The sequence below is a fragment of the Drosophila rhopaloa genome, unplaced genomic scaffold (genome assembly GCF_018152115.1).
Source record: "Drosophila rhopaloa isolate 14029-0021.01 unplaced genomic scaffold, ASM1815211v1 contig_3, whole genome shotgun sequence".
NCBI lineage: Eukaryota > Metazoa > Arthropoda > Insecta > Diptera > Drosophilidae > Drosophila > Drosophila rhopaloa.
The window spans coordinates 18653027-18669145 of NW_025335123.1; the positions used below are offsets into that span (position 1 = coordinate 18653027).

At 34.6% G+C, this 16119-nt stretch overlaps 1 protein-coding gene across 4 annotated transcripts in view; it reads left to right on the forward strand.

The window, feature by feature from the left end:
• The first annotated feature begins 4586 nt into the window (after positions 1-4586).
• Positions 4587-16119, forward strand: part of LOC108043247 (broad-complex core protein) — a 126766-nt gene continuing 115233 nt past the window's right edge. For all 4 annotated transcript variants that reach the window (XM_044460883.1, XM_044460887.1, XM_017121855.2 and 1 more), the window contains exon 1: positions 4587-5142. The gene's annotated coding sequence lies outside the window, so the exon portion shown is untranslated. The remainder of the gene's footprint in view (positions 5143-16119) is intronic.

Genomic DNA, 16119 nt, shown 5'->3' on the forward strand with positions numbered 1-16119 from the left:
CCGTGACATTTGTCCGTTTATCCCTCGGTCTCGCCCCGTCAGTCGATTGCCGTCTAAAGTTTCATAAATTCAACGAATTCTGTCGCCCAGACTGAAACCAAAGCACCGCACAAATAGAAGCACACAAATTCCTCAATTTCTAATAAAATATCGTCACTCTAGATCAGAAATTGTTTTGAAGGCGGAAAAAACAGACAGTTGTTAGTGGTATTTAAAACTTATGAAGAGAAGTTGGTTTGAATTTTCATAGAATAGTTATATTAAAGTTTAAGTTTAAGGGTTTTTTAAATAAAATAAATGCTTGATATATTGAAAATAATAAATCACACATTGTTTCTTAGATTTCAATAAACGTAAACGTATAGTTATTTTAATTGGAATTGAAAACATCCTTTTGGTCTTATTAATTTTTATACAACTAAAGGGTCAGAAACATTTTTAAACATTAAAATTTTTAAAGGTCTACTAATGGATCTTTCTTCATACAAAATATGGTAAACATTTTTCACAACTGGAATACAAAAGAAATAGTTTTTCTGGTTTTCTGTTTGTCTTACTGCGTATTCTGATCACTATTTATGGTGTAGCTATTCCCCTTCACGGTTTTTGTTTTCTTCTTTCGATTATTATTATTGCATAAATTTATTGTCAACATTTTTGCCTGTGCTAGTTTATATGTGTATATGTTTATTTTGTGTCACGCATGGCGACAATTGCATACAAGTGAATGGAATTTTGTCGGTGTCCTTTCGGTATGTCCTTGCCGGTGTTTAGTGTTGTCCTTATCGATGGGCGAGGAAGCGGGACGGAGGATGGACGTGGACAGACAGACAGACGAGACAGATAAAATAAATGGAAAATGCGCACAAAGAAAACGAAATTAAAAACGCAAGACGCAAGCTAAGGGACAACAACAGCCGAGTTTCATGTACCAGACTTTAGGCCCCTTCCCTGCAGTTTATACCCTACCCTGCCATTCCCATTCAAATACCTCATTCTCCTTCATTGCCTTCGCCATTTTCCCCCTGCCATTTCCATTTTGTACCCCCTGCACCTTCCCCCCCTCCCCCCTTTTCCATTCAGCGCGTTTCACCTGCAACACGGAATATGCAACTTGCCACTGTCGAGGGTTTTTCAGTTGTTGTGCTGTGTTGTGTTTTATTTTCATTTTTATTTTTGTGTGTCTTCTTCACTCCTGAAGTCCTGGGCCCTGAGCTTAACCCCACTGCCGGTCCAGGGGGCTGGAAAAGTGACAGCGACTTAAGAACTCGACCTCGTTATTTTTTGGAAATATTTTAAAAGTCAACAGCTTTTACTTAAGCTAATACAATTTAAAATTGTTTTTTAAGAACCTTAATACCTACTTAATAACATTTTAAATGTTTATGTTTTTTAATTCCAGATTCTATAAATAATTTATAAGGGAAATATATTATAGTTTCTTAAAATCAAGATTTTTTTGTTGTGTTAAAGAATTCTTGAAAAATGTAATATTAGTAGTATTTAAATTTACAAAATAATATCAATTAACAAAAGACATTGAGAAAAATCAGAACTACAATTACCTAGAGAAATCACTGCATTTTATTGCACAAGGGTTAATAAATATGTGCCGATTGTGTGGACAAAAGTGTGGGTGTCGGGGTGTTTCGTTGGTGTCAGGGGGTGGTGGGGGGTGGCTGGTTGCGATGGGGGGTCTAGGGGTGTATCTTCAACTGTCTGCAGTTGCCTCAACTGTTGATGCAACACACTCACACATCAAACAGCTGTGCAGACATTTTAAGCAGCCTGTCGTCATTGTTTATGGGAATTACGTATGTATGTGCCACACATAAACACACTATATATATGTCTACATATATGTATACATATCTATATATATATATATATATATTCGCAGATGTAGAACCCCTAGACATTTTCTAGACTCGCTTCTAGTACGAGTTTCTATCAACAATGCGTCTCGCCGTCTGACTTCAGTCTGACTCCCCGTCTGGATGTCTGGCATTGGTTTAACTCAAATGTCTGTCTGTCCGTCCGTCTGTCCGTCCGTCTGACTTCTGTCTATATCCCCCGTCCGGATTTCCCCGGTTTAGGGCCTCCCTTCTGTCTGTCTTCTTTCCTCCAAGTGAGGCTTATCAGTGCGTGGTGCGCCATCCGATTTCCCGGCAATTGAACTGATCGTTTCGGTGGAGTATAAGATTCTCGGCGAATTCTTTGAAGAAATAAATAAGTTTTAATATTATATGATTTGATTTTATATTCTTTAGTCTTTTGTTGTGTTTTTTTTGCTTGAGGAATGCATTTTGTTTTCAAATTAGCTTTAGTTTATTTTTAAGTTTGATGCCTGTATGAAAAGTTATTTTTCGGACATTTGGAAAGGTGTTATTAAAAATGGTGTCATTAAAAAGGACAAAAAACCGAAAAAAATTACAAACCCAGATTTGAATGCAGATCTTTAAAGAATTAAACCACAAGACTTTAAAGGTATGCTACTTCAAAATAGGACTTAAATTATAAAAGTTATGGGCTTGAAAGTGCAGGTTTTGGGTAATTTTCTGAAAAGCATTTTTTCGGAAATTTTGGGTTTCATCATTAAAAATGACAAAACACCGAAAAAAAATTACAAACCCAGATTTGAATGCAGATTTTTAGAGAATCAAACCACAACACTTTCAAGGTATGCCACTTCAAAATCGGACTTAAATTAGAAAAGTTATGGGCTTTGAAGTGCAGGTTTTGGGTCATTTTTCTGAAAAGCCGTTTTTCGGAATTTTGGAAAGGGTTACATCATAAAAAATGACGAAAAACCGAAAAAAAATTACAAACCCAGATTTGAATGCAGATTTTTAGAGAATAAGATCACAAGACTTTCAAGGTATGCCACTTAAAAATCGAACTTAAATTAGAAAAGTTATGGCCATAGATAGGCAGGTTTTAGGTCACTTTTCTGAAAAGACATTTTTTCGGAAATTTGGAAAGACGTTGTAACATAAAAAAAGAATTACTGCCGAAATTTGGGAGACCAACATTTGTGTATAATATCTAAAAACTAAATAAAATTACTATTTGTAGTTCTACATCCCTTATTAAAGCCTGGCAATGTTTTTTCTTAAATCAGGAAGCTATAGCTAATGTTCTGCCATTTTCCAGCATGTGCTTGAACTTGAACTTTGAACCTACTTATGCTTGGCAAAAGTCAACAACAACAAGCTGATGAAAGTCGGGGAAAAATGGAAACTTTTTCAATGCCACAAACACAGACACACAACTGCCAGATGCTGTTTTCTTACTCTGCCATGAGATTCTTCTCCTTTATAGTTGCGGCTGATTAAAATATGCAAAAGAGCAGACCGAGAAAGATGGAGCAATGACGTCAAGAGGCCAAAAAAAAAGTTGAGGGAAAATACAAAAAGAAAAACTTGGTTCGATTCTGAAGTCAGAGACAGAATACCGAACATATTTAGAGGGAGGGATTAATTTAAATAAATTATTTGAAATGTACTTTAACTGATCAAAATTTAATGTTAAATTACTAAGCTCATTGTTTACCAAAGGGAATTGAAAAACAATCCTTGAATTTGAAATTTGTTTATTGTCGAAAATATCTGTTTTAACTTTGAGTAGTTTTTCTTAGTGAATATTCTCAGCCAGCTTAAAAAGTCCCCTTTGCGAACTCCGCTTTCTGAGAGTCATAGTTCAAAGGTTGACTTTTGTCGCTCACTGTGAGCAACGTCATAATTAAGCGCGCCTGCCACATGTTGCAGTCGAAAACTTTTCTCTTTATGGCTGTGTGTGTGTGTCTCTCTATATGTGTGTTAATTTCACCAAAACATTCTCCCCGAGAATGTGTGTGTGTGTGTGGCACTTGAGGCAACAACGCAGACAGTTAACAGACTTTCCGAGACAACAAGAACAACTATATCAGGCGACTATGTGGCATTGCCATTCAACTTTTAACCCCCACTTCTCTTCGCCTTCTTGCCGAACAAGAATAACATTCATTTTGGGTAATTAAAGTAGTGAAAGTTTCACCAGCACACACACACTCACATTCACACTTGTGACATTTGCCATAGCCTACATTTAAGCTAAATAGACAAATTTGACGTGTAATTAAATAAATTCGAGATGTGCTCGAGGGGCACTCAACTCAGTTGAAAGTAAACTTTAACTTCTGTTTGACAAACATGATTAAATATTCTTGTAAGTTCTTGCAACTGATGAAAGGGAGTTAAGTTCAAGTTTGGCAAGGAATTGCTTGGGTAAATTTAACTAAAAGAATTTTGTTGCACCTTATCTCAACACTTTTCATTATAATTTACTTATTTACTTATATATTTTTTTTTCATCCTTTCAGCATATTCTTCAAAATTCCAAATTTCAACGAAGAAGAAAGCGTGTAAAACTCAAAGAGAAACCAGCAAAAAGAAACCAAAAAGCTAAAGGCAAACAAATTCACACAATACGCAATCTCGGCAAATCGAAAGGCAACTCTACCAAGATCAACTCTACCAACAAGAAGAACACGCTACAACTCTGGCAGCGCTCTCTGGCTAATATATTAAAAATAAACAAAAATATTTAAAAAAACATTCTCTCTATCCCTCTCTAATCACACACACACACACACACGTATGCACCATCTGTCTCCCTCTAACACACCCACAAATTCGACCAACTGGACCAATTAAATGTTTATGGATACAACAAAAAGGAGGAAAGCCAAAAACTTAACCAAATCTAAATAAAACAATTTTCGTTTCTTGGGGCAACAAAAGCAAAAAATAACTTTCGAACTTGGAAATATTTTCAAATTTTCGGAAAGCCCTAACAAAAAAAAAAAAATAAAATCCAAATAACAGTGTTGTAAAACAGCCCCCAAATTACATATTTCGGTGTGCGAAAGTAACAAAAGTTAAATATTTTAAAAAGACGTCAAAAGAAGTCAAAGATCAGTCAACAAAACAAACAACAAGAATAGCCAACAAACAACTGCAGCGACAACCAACAACAACAACAGCAACAAACAACAACCCAAAATCGACGAAGACGACGGCCCCCGACAAAAATCAATTGGAAAATTGAAACTTATGGATTGCTGGACGGGTAACGCCCGACTGGCGAGTGTTTTAGTTTAAGGTGAGTTCATATTACTTCAAATAAAACCAAAACATATAGTTTATAGCTATAAAAGTTTATTGAGACTCGAAGATTTTCTTATTCCTTTTAATTTGGTTTCTTTAAAAGTTTTCACATATTAACATATAAAATAAGGATAAATATGTATGATTAAAATTATCCGAAAACATATGTAATCCTTATTGAAAATATGGCATACAGCTAGGATTAATTTCTAACTGATAATAAATAAAGGCATTTTTAATTGTCTTTAAGGTTGAAGGCTTAGCAATTATAATCATAGATAAACAACAAAAATGAAAGCAACGTTTCCACAAAAAATACTATAAAGACACATTTATTTAGACAATAACCATACTAACTTAGTTTTCAAATATACAACTCAAATTTGCAAGTTCATTCCAAAAAAAAAATGTAGTTTCCATGTAATTAACCACATAGGGTGTCTTAACCCCTTGTTGCCCCCGGCGATTCCCCTGTTTGCCAAAGAACATCAAACAAAGGCAAGCAAACCACAATCAGGAAAAAAAAGAGACTGCAAAAATTATTTGCGAATTTTTTTTTTGGTGTTTTATTTTTGAAGGCCAAGGTCGCGGCGCATATGGGATCATAATGAGAAGAGGAGAGAAGTCTAACAGAAACGGGGGAAAAAGCACCAACAAATTTTAATGCATGACAAAAGTTTTATTTTATTTCATTTTGTTTTATATATATGCGATTTTTTTGTGTGCTTCGTTTTTACTTTGTGTGTTGGTTTGAGTTGATCGAAGCGGAAGTGAGCGACGTCGTCTGCGCTTTTTGACAATGGGAAGTAAATGCTAAAAGATCGTACCAAAAAATACAAATACAAATAAAGTCTAAAGCATGGGTGTGTTTGTGTGTGTTTGCTGTCAAACAATTGTGTGGCCAAACATGGCGCTTTAACTTTGGCTTGGCTCAAGTGAAGGTTTCTCAGTTTAAATTGAACATTTTTTTTTTTTTGCACAATTGCGAAATTGTTTTAATTAGCCAACCCTGAGTGTGTGTGTGTGTGTGCATGCGTTAATTGCAGTTTCCAAAATTAGCCAAGCGCACACATACAGGCGTCAGTCATAATGTTTCATGGCTGTCAAAGCTTTTTTCCCTCTTTGATTGACAGCAGCTGCCCTGTTGTGAATGGCCGCGAGTGTATTGGTGGGCATTTGTGTGAGCGACAACCCTGCCTTTCAGCACATCTAATGGTCTGTCCATTATATATTATATTATCGCATGTGTACCATTCGAAAGGTATAGCATTTTCTTTGTTCTGCCTCTAATCGCAAAGGTGGTTTTATTTCAAATTAATTTTTTTTTTTTTGGCAGTTCAGGGCTGTTCTGAACAATATATGAACAGAACATTTTACCCTTATCTTCCAGTATAATTAAGCCGTATATTTGTTTTTCTTTTAAATTTATTTAATAATAATAATAATAACTTTGTTATTTGCTTAGAACTTAAAATAAGAACTTAAAATGAATTATACAAAGTTCTAAGCAGATACTGATTCATTTTTACAGTCTTGAAATAACGAGGTCACACCGCGACTGCATAAAAACAAATAAATTGAAAGCGGCAAGTGGGTTGAGCTCTTCGAAAGGAGTGTCATGGTGGAAAACTGTTTTCTTCTTGCATTTTCCCAGTTCCCAGGGTCGCGAATACAGGCAAATGCCTTTTCCCATTAATAAAACGTTAGCACCCGTTCGGGCCAAGTGCAAGTTGGCCAGACTATGACAAAATTAAGGCCTAATTGATGAAACGGCAAAACAAAAGTTATTTCTATTGATTGAGCGACGAAAGGCGAAAGAGTCGAGTCGCCAAGTGAAATGCAGCGACGGAGAAACGGTTGCTTACATAATTATGTGCAATTTATGCGCAACGTGACAAATCAATTTTCCTCTGCCTCGATGCCGTTTTCCGTTTTCCTCGGCGTTTTGCGCTTTTCTCAAAGCGTTGACAGCCAACAGATCTCTCTAGAGTTTCGCACGCTCAATTGTTGGCGAGAACCGTTATCATGACTTGGCCTAAACAGAAAAATAAATAAATACAAACAGCCCAAGAAAAAGAATCAAAAAGTCAAGCTATTTGGTAAAAAAAAAGGAGAAAACAAAACCAATTAAAAATGTAAATGGAATTTAAAGCAAATATTTTATATTTAAATATAAATATAAATTCTAAATGAAAATTTATAATACAAAAAAGTATTTTTAAAGTCATAGAAAACAAAAGCCAGCCAATAAATATGCTAATAAAAACAAGTTAAGAACTGTTCTTAAAAAGCTATTCATTCGTAAATTATAGGTTGTAAGCCATTCACTTCGAGAATGTTGATTTTCCTTACTTTACCTTAACTACATTTAAAATGTATTTAATTGTTTGTATTCAATCTTACTAGATTTTGCTTGTTAAGTTATCTTAACTGATTTTGTACTTATTTTTTGACATATTTTTAAATCTTGCTTTTCAAGCACTTCCGCATTCTTTGTGCTCCAGTTTTTATTACGCATACGCCGCGTGTTCGCGTGTTAATTTTTTATTTTGTTTCCTCTCTGTTCAAATATCAAAACACACGCGGCTGCACTCATGAGTTATTTTTTTATGTAATGCACACTATATATATCGTTTATACCATATGCACATTTTTTTTATCGAAAATGCGTGCTCAGCTAAGCATTGAAAGCAAAATAAGAAAAAATAAAAAAAAGTAGGCAGCTGGGAAAAAAAATAAAATAAACTGAAACGCTCACGACGCAACAACGTGCAATTTGTAATTGTTATTATTGCTGCTGCCACGCCCAGTCCGCCCACACGCTTTTGTGGCGCCAGTTGCAGGTTTTCTTATTACGGAAAACTGAAAACCGAACTCAAAACACACCAACTCACACGTCAGAAAAAAAAGATTATAGCACTCCAAGTTAAAGATACGCACTTGGGATATGCCGTTTATTATTATTAATGCAACCCGATCTGCCCAGGTGTTTTGTTCACATAAGTATGCAGGTTGTGGGCATTTGTGATAATGGAAAACACGTACTATATGTGCAAATAATATAGACAAACTCTTCCTTGGCAAAATTTGTAAACTGTGGACTACATCTAATAGGCACCAAATGCGTTTTAGAACTGTTAACCTTTTAAAACTGAAATAAAAAGGGGTAGGATATTTCATGATAATTTGATTTGAAATGGGAAAATAAATAATTAATTGAATGCAACCCAGGAAAAGGACACAATTGACATTTGATTGTGGTATCGAAATTACAACTGGCAGGTACGTTGTAACAAATTTTCCCAGAAATTCAACCTCTAAGAGTCTGAAGAATGGGTAATACAAAAAGGAGGATAACAACAATTAACTATAAAAAGACTAAAACTTACTGGGAAACAGTAATGAGGGTCACACTTACGTCATGTACAATAGTAAGAAAGAGTATTCAGAGAAAGGGTCACACCAATTAGAAAAAAGTGCAAGAACAAAATTGAATTTCACGCAAAATAGGAAGTGATTAATAGACGACCTTAGGCAGACAACAAAGGAACTTAAGAGAAATGCAATGTGCAGTGGAGAGAGAGAGAGAGACGGCGACAGTGTGAGAGAGAGGGGAAGAGACGCAGTGAGCGAGTGCGCATGCAATCACGAGCATGGTCACCCTAAAATGCATTTCCGTGCGTGGATGTGTTTGTTTCTGTGTGTGTTATCGCTGTGGCATTGCAACAACTACAACCTATAACGCAATTATATGCAACGCTCTAACCTCAAGCCCAAACCGCCCACTCACCACCCACCCACCCACTCACGTCTGGCGCTATCTCGCTCCCACTCACTGGGCAGGAAAAATCGCATTTTGCGTGCATCAATTATTGCGCATTTTTCAGTTGCGTTGTTCAATTTTCTAGTTTTTCTTTAGTTTTTTTCCTATTTTTTTTGTATTTGCTGTTTTTTATCTGACAGCCGCCTTCTAATTTACACAACAGCAACAATTACTATTTTACAACTATAGTGCATAACATTGGCCAAGCAAATAAGACATGAAAAAAAAGAAAACACAAACAAGTCTTCAATTTTCAGGGGTGCATAGAATAGGTTTTTGAGAGCCGTATAAATATTATTATTAATGGTTTTTATTTATTATTGGGTTAAGTTATTATATTTTGAATTAGAATGTGTCAGAATTTTGTAACAATTTCATTAGCTACTTCTTTTAAAAATTAACATTTTATTTCAAATAGTTTCATTAATTTAACAACATTCAAGTTCTAATTTCATATTCACCAATGGCAACTTAAATCTTTCCTTAAGCTTTGAAAAAAACTAACTAAGAACACCCCAACTTTAAGACTAAATAGCTTAAAAATAAATATGTGAAATAGAAAGAAATTCTCGGAAAGTCCGATTGAGTTAGAAACCTTGAAAATCCAGGGCTGACGGTCGTGATTTCCCACCGATTTATAACTCCAACTTGGCTTTCATTTTTTTTCCTCGCCCGGAACACATTGCGTATGCGTGTTTTTTTTCTATTTTTTTTTCTGCTTTATTTATTTAGTTTTTGCTGGTTTGAGAAGCGCTGGGAAAGGCGTGTGTGGAGTTGCTGTTGCACTTTGCTGCGTGACACATTGTGTGACTGACTTTTCAACTAATAGCAGCAGGAACAAGCGACATGCAAGCCGGGGGTGGGGGGGTCTGACCCATTGGCAATTAGCATTTCGGACGGAGCTGAATTTTTCAGTTTAGTTTGGCCAAAAAACAAAAAATACAAAAAAAGAGAGAAAAAAATGTATATTAAAACAAAAAAAAAATGGCCATATCTGATCGTGGTCGGTGCCCCGTTTGCGTGTTCTCCTTCTCTGTGTGTGTGTAATTGTGGATTAATTATAGCCAAGGACCCCACAAGATACAAATAAAGATACAAAGTGTATCTCTATCGCTCCATGTGTCTGTGCAATTTCCGTCCACAGAACAAGGTTAATTCAGTTAGCCATTGTTGTTGCTCGGTCGCTTGTTGTTATTATTATTATTTTTTTTTCGTTTTAATTGCGCTCAGAGTTACATAATCATTGCAGCTGATGAACACGCACAGAGCTGTAAATTATTAGTATCATTTTTTTTTATGACTATTTAGAAACACTTTCGACCGCCAAGAAGTCGGAATTAAAAACACTAGAAACCCGTTAGGCTTTTCGCTTCTACTGGGTGACAATTTCATCGCCTTTTTCGGCTCGTTTTATCACATTTGATTCGATGTGTGTCTTTGTGTGGAAGACCCTAGCAAATTAAAACCACAATAAAATACAAATTCACATCAGCCAACCGGTTTTATTTTTTGCACACTTTTTACTTTTGGCCATTTAGAAATTGAGAAATATATAGTGGCCCACAAAGACGCTACTTCATCGTGAATAAATACATTAAGCAGAGATAGGAGGCATTTTTTTAAGAGTTTTCTTTTAGGTTAAAACGTTTCCCATAAAAATAAATCTTTAAGATCACTCAAATGCAAAATTTAGATATTTGATTAGTTAATACAAAAAGTATTAAGATATTGAAGCAAAATTCTGGATTCAGAATATTTATAAATGATTTTTTATTTTTACTTTTTTACAAACCTTAGAATATTTTAAAACTCTTGGCATATGTTGAATTCTTTTAGTATTGTTCAAGAAAACATATTAAAGATCAGCATATTAATGCACTCTAAAATTCAAACTAAATGCTGATTTAATACCGAATCGAATAAAGAAATGTCATAAATTGATAAGAAATTAATATGATGCTGTTTGACCTTTTTTAGACCTGTCAGCGAGCATTAGAAACGAAATTTCACCAACGGGCAGAATCGACACGCGCTTTGACCATTGCAAAACGTTTCCCATGACTTTGGCCAAAATGGCAAACTAAATAAAATAAAATAAAAGAGAACTTTCGAAAGTTGAGACAGAAAGACGAGAGGAAAGCAAAGAAGCGGCAAAAAAAAAAATGCATAAATTTGGCATAAATTATGCTCTCACCTAAGCAACTCAACCCCTTTTTTTCCATTTTTTATTTTTTTTTTTGCACTCCACCCCCTCACGACTCTAAAGCGTTGAAAAATGATGGCAACTTGCAAATTGCGCGGAAAATAAAGTGAAGGATGGGGCCGGCGTGAAAGATCGATTGTTGGATCGCGTTGTTGAATTTCTCGCTAAATGCGGGCGGGTTTTGATCATTGTAGGAGGAAGGAGTTTAAAAGACTAATGGATGAAAGGGAAAAAATGGAACTTATGGGTGGAGCAAGAGAAAGGAAAAGTAGTAAGACAAAAAAACGAAGAATTATTACCAATTTAGTGATGGTAATATCTATGAATTTATGCAGTAACGAAATAAAACAAAAGCAATCATTTTCATAAGCAGTGAAAGCTAAAAAAGATTTACTGCAGCATAAATCAAACATTTTAATTAACACTTTTTAATACATAATTTACGTAACATTTCGCTATTTATTGTAAATACTTGTATGATTATCTTAATTTTCTTTAAATAATTTTATTATGTATATTTAGATAAATATGTGACCTCTTTTTGCATACAGTTTAATTTAAGTACACTTTGTTAGTAAAAAAAAAAAATTCTTAACATATGATAAACAGAAAATAAATGTGCTTGTACCTATTTTTCTATAACTAAAATCACGATTAACCCCCTACTGTTTCAATTGTTTCTTCCAACGTATCCCACATTAATTAGCCAAAGTTCACAAGACCCCATACACAATCAAACCCTTTTAATCAGATTCCCGCGATGATTAATAAACTTTTGTTACTATGCCTAAATCGAAGCGACAGAAAAGAATGAAACATAGGCGAAAAAAAAATTCGCGAGTCTATTGAACTTTCGTTCGCCCCATAAGCCCCAAATCAAGGGGTTCAATGAACCCCAAAAACTTTTTTTGGGGCTGAAAGAGATCAACGACACGCACTAAAATTACATACGGAGAAACAACAACACCTCGTAGGCCTCAATTCGCAAAAAAAAAAAACAAAATACAGAAAGAGAGACACGCACAAAATGCGAAAGTCAATGAACTCACACGCACTAATAACACTAGCAAAAAAAGAAGGCAGAGAAATTCGCAATCGGAAAAAAAGTGCGTAGCCGAAATTTTGCGAGATCAACGCACGCACAAAAAAAAAGAAAAGAAAAAAAAAAGATAATAAAAATAATAAAGTCAAGAACACAGGCAAAAATGTTGCCAAATATTGCGAACTACCTCTCTTTTTCGCTCTGTCAACATTTTTCAAAGTCAAGTTGAAGAGCGTGCGAATATATATGTTTGCGCTTGTATTGGTGTATCTGTGTGGCTGCGATATTTTGTTGCTTTTATTTGCCAATTCTCTCGCTCTCGCGCTTTTCTAATCTATCTCTCTTCGCCTATTGCTGCTTACGCAATTTCGCATGTTTGGCAAACACAAGAAATACAAAAAAAAAATTCATTAAAAAAATGTGCAAAAAAAGAAAAATAGCAAGATAGAAAAGAGCTTTTTTGCTTGTGTCGTTTATCAGTCACACTTCTCAAATATTTTATTCCACAACAAAAATGTCAGAAGAAGTATATGATGGTAAATCTACACTCAGTTGTAAATATATATATATATAAATATTTATAGGTAGTTGTACATAACATTAGTAATATTTTGTTATCGCAAAAAAAAAAACTGTTAAAAATAGCAAAAGGCACGTTCTCAGCACCTCAACGCATGACATTAGGCAAAAATGAAGAAAAAACTAAAATGTTGTGTAAGGTAAAAATCACTTGTGACAAACTATAGTAGAAAAGATAAATAAAAATTGCAAAATATACAAAAATGGAATGCGAATCAAATCATTTATTTTATTTCTTGCAAAAGGGCTTAAGAATTTTAAATTGCGTTTCAATTTTTGTTCTAATCTATATATATATTTCAATAAAAGTTTTAAGGGTGGATCGACACCAAACTTTGTCACACAAATTAATCAGAAATAAAAAGGGAATTTACAAAACTCCACCCCATAATATGAAAGACCGGAAAATATGCTATATCTACTTTTGTTTTAAAAATAAAACACTCTTAAAGTTTAAAATAAAAATATTATAAATATACTTTTTATGTTCGCTTTCATGTTAATATTTTTAAATATTTTGCTATTATTGAAAATCAAAGGTTTGCTAACAGAATTTTTGGCAGTTTACTTTTGACATTTCGTGGATATTGAAAATATATGAAGTGCATTTCCTTAACTGGCAGCTGTCAATGGATGCGATTTTTCGCTGCGTTTGCGACCTTCTGACCTCTCAACGGGAAAAATAAATAGACAAACGATAAATTCATTAATCAACGTCACAAAACGAGAAAAATTTTCTTACTGCCAAAAACATCGTATTCAAACTATGCAAATTTGTCTTCCGCAAAAAAAGTGTGCAAAAATTCCAAAGCATGTGGGGGAAACATATGTTATCTGTATTTGTTTGATTTCGTATGTGGGTCACACACAAATGCGAAAATGCGAAAAAAAAATTCGCACGCACTCATAAATGAAATCAGCTTTTGTGGAGCCGGCTGCGTAGATTGCGTATACGCAATGTGTGTCAAGGACAGAAATGTGCGAATTTTTTATAGCCCAACCGCTGCTGCTCTCTTGCTGGCGTTTTGCGCTGCGAAATGTTTAATTTTCCACAGCGTCTAAAATTAAACCCAAACGTCAGGAACAACAACAACATCAAAGCACCTACTGAACTAATTTGTGTGTGCGTAGATAGCATTGAATTTCAGCTGTGCGACAAAGCAGTCCGCTAGAAACATTTTTTGTCTGCCATTTCTCGCTTCTTTTTGTTTTGTTTTTGGTTTTTTGTAGCTTTGCCTATTTTTGCAATGTTTTTTTTTTCGTATTTTTCGCAACTATTCGCAATTCACGCCCACGGTCAAGCCAAAGGTCAGGCCAGTTGCCAGTTATTCGCCGCGTTTCCAGACCTCTAAGCCCACGAAACAAATGAGCAATGAGTGCAAACACATAGACGCGCATACAAATCCACAGATGTGTGTTTTCCCCCCCACATTTTTTTTTATAATTTTCTCTTTTTAATTTCGCCATGGAAAAACGCTGGCGAAAAAGCTGTCTCTATAACTCTTTCAAAATCGCGCGAAAAATGCGTTTGTTTAAAAAGATTTGAGTTATGGAAGAACCAAATGCGTCAAGGTATTTCAAAATATGCGGAAGAGTACTTATAAACAGGGAATAATAAGGAAAAAAGTGGCTATAGTTTGTAGTTCTAGATAGTCAGCACTTTCTTTAATTTTAAAGTAATTTTTCTTGATTTCTTTTATTTGATTATGATTATTTGAATATATAAAAATATTTTTAAGTGAATGTGTTTCTTTAGATTTAATATTTATAAGTAACACATTTTTTTCTTTCTAAAATAATATTTAATATTTAATAATATTTAAAGAATTGCGTACTGCTTAGAAAACTAGGCATCACATTTACTTTTGGTGAGAGTATTATTTTGCACATAGTGAATACTTGTGAACTTGGTTCCGCGCCTCTTGTGGATGTATCTTTGTGACTTTGTATCTGTATCTGAGCAGCTGCTTCTGGACTACGTCACTCCCTGACCCCCGGAAACCCCCTGAACGACCTCCCACTTTTTTTCGCCTATCTCCGCTGTCAATGTGTGTCAAATTTCCAATTGGGTCGCACGCACAAGCTACTTTGTTGATATTTGCGAATTTTTTTTTGCGTGTGTGCCTGTGTGAGTTTTCGCGAGCGCGTTGATCGCGGAAACGAAACAAAAACCTTGGCAGTATGTGTGTCTATTTTTTCTGTATTATTCGTGTGTGTGTGTGTGTGTGTATGAGTGTTTGTGTGAACGCATTGCGTAATCGGCGTTGTACTCTTGCTCTTGCTAAATTTTTTTTTGCAATTTTTTTTTTGGACAGCAGCTTGACAACAAAACAAAGACAGCAGCACCAAAAAAAAAAAAACTGTCTGTATAAAAGAAATAAAAAAAGAAGGGCGAGGGACGACTAGTTGGGTTAACTTGGTGGCTTTTGCCTAGTTAGCGCCTTAAAAAAAAATCGCACATTCATATGTAGATATATGTAGATATGTTTGGAGCCACAAAAGCAGTTAGAAGTCAAATGGCGCAAGAGCAAAGCAACAAGCAAAAAAGAAACACAAGTTGGAAACCAGAAAAGAGGCGGAGAAATTGGGAAACCCACGATTCGACAGCTATATATGATATGTCCAAATGATCTTGGTGATGAAGTTGCAAAAACAACATAAATATCCAGTCTTTTCTAATTTTAGTTAGGTAAAGAAAGATTATAAATATTTAAATATTTTTCAGGCTACCACCAAAGTTAGGATATTTACCTAGTAATTAACAAGTCTTTTTATTAAGCAGATATATTAGCTGTTAACCAATTTGAAAATGCCAAATAGAATAATATATTTATAAATAAATTATTTCAGTGTGTGTTGTAGATGTCAGCTTTTGTAAGTGGCTTCGTGGAGCGTCATCAAAACTTTTGCTGAGCAGAAGCGGTTATAAATTGTTATGGGCCAAAAAGAAAAAAGGTTGGCAATGAAATTGGATGATTCAAATGAAACTCAAATGAAACTCAGATGAAGGCGATTGAGGTGGTTAAGTTGGATGGTTATGCCAAAACTTTTAAGTACAAGAAATATTTGTAGAAAGTTTTGACTAAATGAAGAAAGTAAATTAAGGGCAAAGATAAGACATCCTTTGGGATAAGTATACATTAGAAAAGATTGCCGAACAAAAACTTCTGTGAAAGTTAATAATATGAGTGAACTAAACTTGGCAAAGAAAGCAAATTTAATTTATTGGTATTTTTAAACTTTATTTTTGGTGATATTAATTAATAATTAAAATAAAAGCATGGGCAATATCTTTTCAAAAGAAAATATTTCACCTATCCTTTTA